Genomic DNA, 11152 nt, shown 5'->3' with positions numbered 1-11152 from the left:
GGGAGGAGGGGGGAATGGGGGAGGGGAGGAATGGGGGAGGGGGGGGGGATGATGTTGGGGGGGTGGGGGATGGGGGGGAATGGGGGAGGAGGGGGGGAATGGGGGAGGGACGGGGAATGGGGGAATTGGGTAGGGGGGAAGGGGAATAGGGGAGGGGGGAATAGGGGAGGGGGGAATAGGGGGGTGGAATGGGGGAGGGGGGATAGGGGAGGGGTGGAATCGGGGACAAGGGGGAGAATGGGGGAGGGGGGGAATGGGGGATGATGTAGGGGGGATAGGGGGGGAATGGGGGAGGGAAGGGGAATGGGGGAATTGGGTAGGAGGAAGGGGAATATGAGTGGGGGGGGGGTGAAGGGGGCATGGTGGGCGACGCTCACAACAACGAGCGGAGCGCCGGGCGGTTAAAATACGGCAATTTGGCACAGTAGGGGGGATACAGCTGGTGGTGCAAAGATCTCAGTCAGCCAACCCATGGCACCTGCTGGGTCTATCCCGTGACCTCCTGCGAGCAGCGAGCCTTCGACACTTCACGTGGCCTCAAATTGGGCACCTAGCCTGGCACAGGCTAATATCCGACGAATGGCGGATATTGGTATTGGCGTTAGCGTTGTGAAGGGACCGCTGCTTAACTGGTCCTGTGGAAGCAGTTTAACACGCTGTAGGCTTACGCGACCAATATCCATAAGTAATATCGAATTTTTTTGGGGAGGGTCAGATCGCATGAATATAAATGTGCCCGAAGCGGGAGGATTTTTCCAACAACAGAAGGATTTCTCCACAACTCTGTAAATGTTCCAGGTTATTGGTAGACTGGAGTAGGTGGCATGTGGGGTTTATTCTCCAACACACCGGTGTGCTGAACTAGTGACAAACCTTACTAATTGGCTGTGTCGGATGGTGTCGGGTGGTGTCAGGTGGTGTCGGGTTTAACGACGCATTTATATTTACGCGATCTAACCCAAAAACATCTATTATGGGCAGTTGGAAGCACTCGCCCCTCCAAACAACAACGGAGGGCAAAGGAGCGACGCTCACAACAACCGAGCGGAGTGCCGGGCGGATAAAATACAGCGAGGTTGGCACAGGTATGGAGGCAACAGCTTGGTGCCAGTCATCTTAGTCAAGTCAACCCATGGTGGCCCCTGGGCAGGGACGTGCGGTCAGGGGAGGCAGGGGAGGCAGAGCCTCACCTGCCATACTCCAATGAAAATAGCTGTTACGAAAAAAAATATTAAGATTTTTCCACTGATCTGTGTTATAAATGTCATTTCTATACGATTCCAATCATTTTTATAGTCAAAATCGCCAAATCTGCGGAGCTCCGCTGCAAATACAGGAAGAGGCGAGAGGTGAGGCAGCGACGAGCTCAGCCTCCCCTCTGATTGCACAACCCCTCAGTAACAGGATGGAGCGTCGGCAATAAGCGCGTGCCTGTTACTATCTCAGTATGTCACCAATGTAATGTTTGTAGACCCCTTCATGTCCTTGCCTTCCATACTCCAGGTAACTAATTTCACGTATGTGTATAAAGATATTTAGGCTCGCTGGTCTCATCATGAAACTGCAATGAAAAAGCACCAGGGGAGGCAGCTATCACATATGCCTCACTGAGGGGGACGTGTCTAACACGCCCCCCTCAGTGAGGACACGCCCCCTCAGTGGGGCCACGCCCCCTCAATGGGGTCACGCCCCCGTAGTGTCACTAGCCAGTGCCTCCCCAGCCATTGACCTCACCGCACGTCACTGCACCTGGGTCTGGTCCAGTTGACCCCCCACTGTCAGTGAGCCTTCGACACTTCACGTGGACTCAAAGCGGTGCACCTGGCCTGGCACAGGCGCGGTGGTGACGTCACCGTAAGTTAGTGGCGAATGGTGGGTTCTGAGTTGGTATTTAAGTAAAGGAAGGCGTGGGCTGTCTTGAGCAGTGGTTCTTCTTAACCTGGGGTGCATGCCACCCCGGAGGGGTGCGAGATGCCCTTTCTGGGGGGTGCGAGACATGGCTAGAAGATTTTGTTTAAAAAGGTAAATAATCGAAAACACAAATTAGGCACGGGCACGTAAGTACAACTACTTTGTTTCATGAAACCTCCGATGTATTGATTAACATTATGCATATTTTGACGATTGAGAACCAAAAGGGGTTGCAAAGGCTGCAGTGAAGGTTGAGAACGACTGGTCTGGGAGATTGCAAGGGGCGGGGCGTGAGTTGGGGGCGGGGCATGAGGGAAGTGGGCGGGGCATGTAGAAAAAGGGGGCGGGGGCAAGTCTGCATGTACGGTAATCAATAAATATGTAGTGGTGGTATTGACGTGCGCCGACTGTGACAGTGATGGATCACGGGGCGGCGCGGGGTGCGGGGTTGGGCACGCGTTGTGGGCGTGGTGTGGACGCGCGCGCCGGGAGTGACAGATGACGAGGCGGCGCGGAGTGAGTGGTGAGGCACGATGAGATGTGGGAAAAGAGGATCGTAGCCAGCACCCGGCGATTGGTCGAATAAGTGGGTGCTCGCAGCGACGTCCGCAGGTGGGGTATAAAGGGGGACGCGCGAGAGCACTCGGGGAGAGTTACCCAGTTGAAGACCCGAAGACGGAGCTGAAGACCTAGTGAAGCCGAGTAGCTCAGTGGCGTTAGTCGCCGAGTAGCTAAGTGGATGTTGGTCATCCGAGTAGCTCAGTGGCGTTAGTCGCCGAGTAGCTAAGTGGATGTTGGTCATCCGAGTAGTTCAGTGGGCGTTAGTCGCCAAGTAGCTAAGTGGGTGTTTGTCACCCGAGTACTAAGTGGATGTTGGTCATCCGAGTAGCTCAGTGGCGTTAGTCGCCAAGTAGCTAAGAGGATGTTGGTCATCCGAGTAGCTCAGTGGGCGTTAGTCGCCAAGTAGCTAAGTGGGTGTTTGTCGCCCGAGTACTAAGTGGATGTTGGTCATCCGAGTAACTCAGTGGGCGTTAGTCGCCAAGTAGCTAAGTGGGTGTTTGTCACCCGAGTACTAAGTGGATGTTGGTCATCCGAGTAACTCAGTGGGCGTTAGTCGCCAAGTAGCGAAGTGGGTGTTTGTCACCCGAGATACAAAGTAGGTGTTAGTCACCTGTAACCAAGTTTGATAAAATAAAGAGTGTGTTACCCGTGAAGTCGTCTCCCGTGGAGTTACTACATTACAACTGGCGTCAGAAGTAAACCTGTCTTCAAGAAGTATGGACACAAGGAAGACTACCCGTACCCACGAGCGAGGTCGGGATGACGACGGCGTACCGGGGACACCGACCTCGGGAGTAGAGGACGAGGAGTTGCCGCCGATGCAGCACTTCGCGGTGATGGCCGACGCTCCGCTTGCCTCCGACACCGGCCTCCAGGACGCGCACGCCCGCTTGGCGGAGTTGCTACTCGCCGCCGCCGCTGTCTTGGCCGACATCTCCGTTCCGGCGAGCGGAAAAAACGGCTGCGGGGGTCGTGGAGGAAGCGACGGTGGAGGATTCCCGCCAAAGGGCGCTTCGCGCCAAAAGCCTGGAAGTTGCCGCCGTTTTTGGGGGGCCGCCACCGATTGGCGGGAAAGACGGACGCCACGTGGCCGGACACCTCCGCGCAGCGCAGCCCACGTCATCGGCGCGCGCCGGAGCCCTCCATTTTGCGCCTGACAACCGAGCCGACATTTTACACAACTCCAGCGGAGCGCGGGAAAATCTCTCCGACGTCGACGACGATCGGGTCCTCCAGCAAAGATTGCCCGCGCTGTCGGCGTTCAAGGCGGATGGGGGCGACTGGGGAGCCTTCCAACGAAGGTTCCTCGCTCATCAGGAGATGTCGGGGTGGTCCGATACCACTGCCCTGCGTGCGTTGCCAGCGATGCTTGACGACGACGCGCTTGCAGCCTTCACATCTGCTGCAAGGTCGTCCCGCTCTACGCTCCAGGCCGCACTACACCTGATGGCGAAGGTGTTCGGGCCGCCCTCCACGTGCCGCCACCAGTTCTACGATCGGCGGAAGGTGGCTGGGGAAACGACGCTAGCCTACCGCACGGCACTGCTCGCCTTGGCGGACGCGGCTTTTCCCCGCATGGATAAGGAGGGGAAGGACGCCATGGTGACGGAGCAGCTGCTGGTGTTGGCCCACGAGTTGGGGGTCCCCATCAACGTGGCAGACGAGATGGAGATCTGCTCCCTGGCGATCGCCACGAGCATTCACGCGTACGAGGTCCTCAAACGCAAGCCGGGGGTCGTCTGCAAATGGCCGGGGAATGCGGCACTGGCCGCCACGATCGCCGAACCTCAGCCAGCTGCGGTGCAGGAGCGGGCCTTCGCTGCACCGTGTCCGGGGGAGTGGAGAACGGGAGGTCGTTCGCCCACACGTTCGCCCCGCAAGCTGGAGCAACCGAAACCTACGACGTCCGTCGTCTGCTACAACTGCGGCCTTCGGGGTCACGTCGCAGCCGGGTGCCAGGCCCCGCGTCCGCGCACCGCAGGACCACGTCGGGACGACGACCAGGGCCACAAGTCATCCCAACAAAACCCGGTGCCTCGGGCTTGACGGCTGCTGACCATCGAGAGCCTGAACCCCGGGGCACGCACGAGTCCTCGATGCCTGGCCGATGTCTTCCTGAACCGCCGGCACCACCGGACGTTCAACCGCGTCTGGTGCCGTACGACGGACCGGCAAGGCGGACTCGGGCTAGGTCTCAACAATTTTCATGAGGACGGGTTTTTTTTTTGTGCTCTACACCGAGCTCGCCCGGTGTTCCCCTCTGCCGGGATAATGTCCCGTTGTAGGGACGCTCGGAAGAAAAGGGGACACTGCACGAGTCGAAAAAAAAAAAAAAATTTCCATTTATTTTTTTTGTATACACATTGCTATTGTCACTCGCCGGTTTGTATATATTGTTCTGTTGTCGCGGTGGCATTGGTTGAGGGTTGCGGATGGTGGTGTTCGCGTCGTGTTGTGTTGTTAGCTTAGTTGTTGTTCTTGTTGTTGTGTTGTGTTACGGGGCACACAGGGAGGGTTTGTAATTTTTGTAGCAGCCGGGGCGGCTGCGAGCTATGTGGTAGGGGGTGATGTAGTGGTGGTATTGACGTGCGCCGACTGTGACAGTGATGGATCACGGGGCGGCGCGGGGTGCGGGGTTGGGCACGCGTTGTGGGCGTGGTGTGGACGCGCGCGCCGGGAGTGACAGATGACGAGGCGGCGCGGAGTGAGTGGTGAGGCACGATGAGATGTGGGAAAAGAGGATCGTAGCCAGCACCCGGCGATTGGTCGAATAAGTGGGTGCTCGCAGCGACGTCCGCAGGTGGGGTATAAAGGGGGACGCGCGAGAGCACTCGGGGAGAGTTACCCAGTTGAAGACCCGAAGACGGAGCTGAAGACCTAGTGAAGCCGAGTAGCTCAGTGGCGTTAGTCGCCGAGTAGCTAAGTGGATGTTGGTCATCCGAGTAGCTCAGTGGCGTTAGTCGCCGAGTAGCTAAGTGGATGTTGGTCATCCGAGTAGTTCAGTGGGCGTTAGTCGCCAAGTAGCTAAGTGGGTGTTTGTCACCCGAGTACTAAGTGGATGTTGGTCATCCGAGTAGCTCAGTGGCGTTAGTCGCCAAGTAGCTAAGAGGATGTTGGTCATCCGAGTAGCTCAGTGGGCGTTAGTCGCCAAGTAGCTAAGTGGGTGTTTGTCGCCCGAGTACTAAGTGGATGTTGGTCATCCGAGTAACTCAGTGGGCGTTAGTCGCCAAGTAGCTAAGTGGGTGTTTGTCACCCGAGTACTAAGTGGATGTTGGTCATCCGAGTAACTCAGTGGGCGTTAGTCGCCAAGTAGCGAAGTGGGTGTTTGTCACCCGAGATACAAAGTAGGTGTTAGTCACCTGTAACCAAGTTTGATAAAATAAAGAGTGTGTTACCCGTGAAGTCGTCTCCCGTGGAGTTACTACATTACAAATACATATTGCTTGGGTGCTAAACTACCCGAGTCGAGCTCTGTGATGTTCAGTGTTTGGTCAATTATATTATATGCACATGAACAATAATTTATGAGTGTCAATATGACTCAGCCGACCCACGTGTGATCTCAGGGGCCGTCCATAAATGACGTCACGCACCTGGGGGGGGGGGGGTCAGACATTTGTGACGATGTGTGACAAGGGGGGGGGGGGGTTGAGAAATGTGACGTCATATCAAAATGCGCAACTTTAAATAAATGTAGACAACACGTTCTACTTAATTAAATAGACTTTTTAATAAACGTTTTGTCCTACAACATCAGAGTGCAGTGCCACATTAAATACGCACTACAATGACAAATAGTTTAAAGCGATTTGAAGCATGTTTTATTTGGGGAGGGGGGGGGCAGAGCTTTGTGACGTCATATTTGAGGGAGGTCTGACTTTTTGTGACGCCGTGTGACGAAGAGGGGGGGGGTCAAAAATCGTCCAAAATCGCGTGACGTCATCTATGGACGGCCCCTCATTCATAATTGTGAAAATGGAAAACATGTATCTTTTTCTGGGAGCTCAAAGGTTAATTGTTACCATGCAGATGTCTCATTGTTTCATGTCTAGTATAGTAGGAATACTATTCTATTTGATTTGTGTTTAAAAAGCAACATTGTCCATCAATGATTATAATACAGCACAAGGTTCCCTTTGCAAAGGACAATTATATTGCTAACTCGCCTTTTGCTCGTCCAAGGACGGATGTATTGCAGTAAATCTGAAACTTGCAAGCGAAAAGCAGATCGCGACGTGATATTCATTGCATCAATGCGTGTGCAATTTGTAAGGGCGCGGTGACACAGACTTAATTCATTTAAGGTTATAATCCCTTGTTCATCATGACGCCCTTTTACTTTGATGTCTCAACAGCGTTACGGAGATCGCGTGACGTGAGGGTTCTTCCTTTGTAGTGAGGGTTGTAAGTTGACGCCGAGGAGGGGGGAGGAGGCGCCTCGCCCCCCATGTGGAGTGACGTCACCCGCTAATTAATATTAATGGCGGGGGTGTCCATTTGGGGGGCGTCACCTTATAATGATTATTAATGAGGGGGGCTGTTCGATGTGGAGGATGTAACCTGTTCATGATTATTAATGAGGGGGGCTGGTCGACGTGGAGTGACGTCACGCGCGTTACACACATATATTTGGTTAAATATAATAGTAAATAACCTTTACATGCATAATTAACATCAGCTATGGTCCATCCACTGCTGGATGGAGGCCTCCCCAAGCCGTCGTTACCTCTCACGATCCTGCAAAAATCATCCTTGCACCTTCACACGAATTGATTTCTCGGATGCGTTCCATTCGTTACATTCATTAATGCAATATATTGATATCGTAAGCGAATAACTATGCGGTGATTAATACATGCATTCAGGATATATTCTTTATATGTCCACCGACGACGTAAGAGGCACAATCAAAGAGGCCAACACAATGGATGAGGACATAACTGGGCTCATTACCTGCCCTCTTATTGATGATGGTCGTTAAGGACTGCAGAGGCTAATGGCACGAAGATGTGTCTTGACGTTAACCACATCCAGCATCATGTGCTGTGCACACCATTTGCACAGAGACACTGTGGACGCAGCTGCGCCTGCTTGTTACACTTCGGGCGAATTTACTCACTCACGCGTACGGTGGTCTCAAGGGCAAACAACCTCTCTCCTACCCCGCACGACAACAGAAACAAAAAGATCAGTTTAGAAAATGGGAAGCCTCACTGTCCTGTCCTTGGGCAGACATTTTAGAAAGGCGAATTTATTCTCAAATGTCTTTAAGATACATTTGAAAAAGGTTGGCTCAGAGGTAAAGAACCTTGAGCTGGGCACCGCAGAGATCCACGGGTTTGAATACAGGCTGCTGCCCTTGATTAATGAGGGGTTTCAAGTGTAGTAGGTTGATCGCCTTAACCTGGTCACAAACGAGTGCACAAAACACCCATTACGTAAAATTTGGTTCTGCATTTAACATGACTAAATTCCAGCTCCGAGAATAAATATGTCGGTTTGACTGCTGTGCGACAAACGTTGAGGTGACTGGGTCGCAGAAATAAGTGGGAACATATTCAGGATAGTCGGGATGGTGCGGCCCTCGACTGTGCGGACCAGAAGTCACTTGAAGGGGTGTCAGAAGTAGCTCTGTGTTATCTGGTTCTACGAGCCGTTCTCTAATACGAAGGGTCACACTGCTCTGCGAGATATCCAAAAGGATACTGAGAATCTTGGCATAACGCCGATAACACAATCAGGATAACATTTAGGGAAAATGAAATATATTTTTTAAAGGAAAAAGTGCATAATCCTTAACAAAAAAAATTTGTTAAAGGAAATACTAAATCAGGGACCTGGGTCTTTTGGAGTGCAATATCATACGAGGTGATACTGGTAGGAACCTCCTGGTTACACCAGCCCACAGGGGATTATTGTGTCCGTCGTGCAGGGAGGGGCTGGATGGGGAGGGGAGGGTGGGGAGGGTGGGGAGGGGCTGGGTGGGGAGGGTGGGGGGGGCTGGGTGGGGAGAGTGGGGCTGGGTGGGGGGTGGGCGGGGTGGGGCTGGGTGGGGAGGGGCTGGTCACCCCGTGGTGCCCTTATAAAACTCAACGTTTAACCTACTCACGCCGGCTTGTGCCCGCCCTCACAGTCGGGCATATTTGCGGAATACACCACGCCGCCGTTGACCCTGGCCATTGACCGAGCAACCCAACGTTCCTACCAGCTCCCTCCGCAGGAATGCGATATTTGAATTTGCCACATCTCCATAATGCCAAGTTGGAGACTCTCCGAGGACATGCTTATCAGCAGAAACAAAGTGCAGAGTAGACCCTGATGGCCGTGGTTCTGAGGTCGAAATACAGAAATGAGAAGTCATGATAGTTTTGGCAGCTGTACATAGGCATTACAGTTCAGGAAGTTTATTTCCAGGGGATAAAAGCATTGAGTTTATTTTATAGGTTGGTAATACGGTATGTCCAGATCAGAGCTTAATTTCAGCCGAGTCTGTCTAGGTCAGTGATCCTGAAAATATTCCCACACTCGGGACACAACATTCAGTATACTGTACCTCACTATGGCTGTGACTACTAATCACATGCCACCTATTCCAGTCTACTCACGATCGAGAAAACATTTAATTGATTGCGAATGATAGCTTTCGTGACTGCAGGGATTCATATTCTTGGTTCTTTCGGTAAAGTCACGTAGAAGGGAAATAATAAAATATAAAAAAAATTAAACAATAAAACACAAGAAATCATCATCAGGTGTGAAAACCACAGCAAGAATATGATAGCAATACTGTATGCCCAGATAAAGACTTAATGTCAGTCGGGTCTATCTGTGTCAGCGAGTCAGAAAAAATGACCCCAATGGCACATCACAACCGGTATTCCTCTCACTATCCATGCAGCTACTAGTTACATGCCAGCTACTCCAGTCTATATCAGTAACCTCAAACATTTTCAGCGAGAAATTAAGCCAGTGCAGTTATAAGTAAAGCATAAAATCATGCACAGCCGCATACATATAATAATACACAAATCGTGTGTGGTTCACTGCTGCGTAAACCCTGGCTGTCGGTTTAATCTCGACTTGTGACACTGTCTGGTTAAATGAGTCACCTGCCTGCATTTGATTGCCTTCGGCTTATTTGTGCATTCATTCAAATGCAGGAGCACATCGTTGTTTTTGTCATGGTGTGTAGATGAAATGTCACAGCTTGCTTATAGTAATAGGAGCAATAATACATTTTAACATACTGTGCCACCTCAAAGATTTTCAAGTTGTTCTTACGATTAAAAAATTGCGACAACCTCAGTTGGACATGAAGCTGCTTTCATTGCGTGCAGCGCATGATTGTACATTAACAAAGATAATCCTCTGAGCAGCTTCAAGCGCACTAAGTCATTATCCCTATATACAACTGGCTGTGCGGGTACAGGAAATTGTGAGTGTGGCATTGGAATTATGCACTGTATGCGGGTACGAGGTAGTCACGCAAAGTCCACTGTGAAACCTATAGCGAGCAATGCTGGGAATCAAACACATTCCACACGTTCTAAGCAGGACTGCACTAACCACACACATCTTCTTGGTTCTTTCGGTAAAGTCACGTATTATGTTTAATTTTTATTATTTTATTACTTCCCTTCTACGTGACTTTACCGAAAGAACCAAGAAGATGAATCCCTGCAGTCACGAACGCTTTAAATCGAAATTTAACCACACACACATCAGAATGTACGGTGTCTGTTTCAACGTGTTGCCTTTTAGCACTTAATTGTGTACAACATGCTGTCCACGTACTTTTAAAATAGTTTGTTGTGACAACATGGGGAGGGATACCTTAATGGAATAGTAGATAGTTGCAAGTGATGCTGATGCATAAACCTCCTATAGTGTCGTGCTGTAACATTGCTCTAGATTTAGTGACAGGTGGTCAACTGCGCACCAAATACGTATGAATGACAAGAGAGTGAATAGCTTTGCTGCACATCATATGTTATATGGGCAAAGCCTTACCGTATTGAATCACCATTGACTGCAGTTTCTATGCGTGCATTATCACCGTTCAACGCTAGATGGCAACTTCTCTTTATTCACAGCTACCTTGGCGCTTAAAAATTGTAAATGGCGAGAAAACTCCGAAAATATATATTTAACAATAAATTTAACAACACACAAAGATGTGCCTTGCATGTACAAAATGTCTGAACCGTATCGAGACCACTAGTGTGGCCATTTTGTTGTTTGGACCACCAACTAAAAGAATTGTGAACATGTGACAGTGCCAACAGACAGCAGTAGACCTGTTTAGTCCTGATCAGGGCTCAATGTTCCCTGTTGCCATATTCATCTAGTAACACTATACGTACATGGAGAGATGTCATCTTTATGCTATTCGTGACTGCCGAACGGATCAAGGTAGTTAACATCTCGCCACAGTGGAGCCCCTAACTCTGGGCAATCCTAACTTTGGGGCATCTCTGGTGTAAGCAGGAGAGAGTCCCTCACCCTGGGTCCAAAGGATCAATGTAGTTAATATCTTGTGGTTCTTGTGGTGTTGCTGTACGTGTACACTTCTTTGCACAGTAGCGTCTGGTCTGTATGGGGGGGCGGTATTGGGGTGGTGCCTCACCTAAAATTTGCTTTGAAAAAAAAATGTTTCCAAAGTGTAACAAAAAAGTGGGAA

This window comes from Lampetra planeri, chromosome 2 (genome assembly GCF_965212315.1).
Source record: "Lampetra planeri chromosome 2, kcLamPlan1.2.h2, whole genome shotgun sequence".
Classification (NCBI taxonomy): Eukaryota; Metazoa; Chordata; class Hyperoartia; order Petromyzontiformes; family Petromyzontidae; genus Lampetra; species Lampetra planeri.
Note: the sequence above shows the minus strand (reverse complement) of the source record.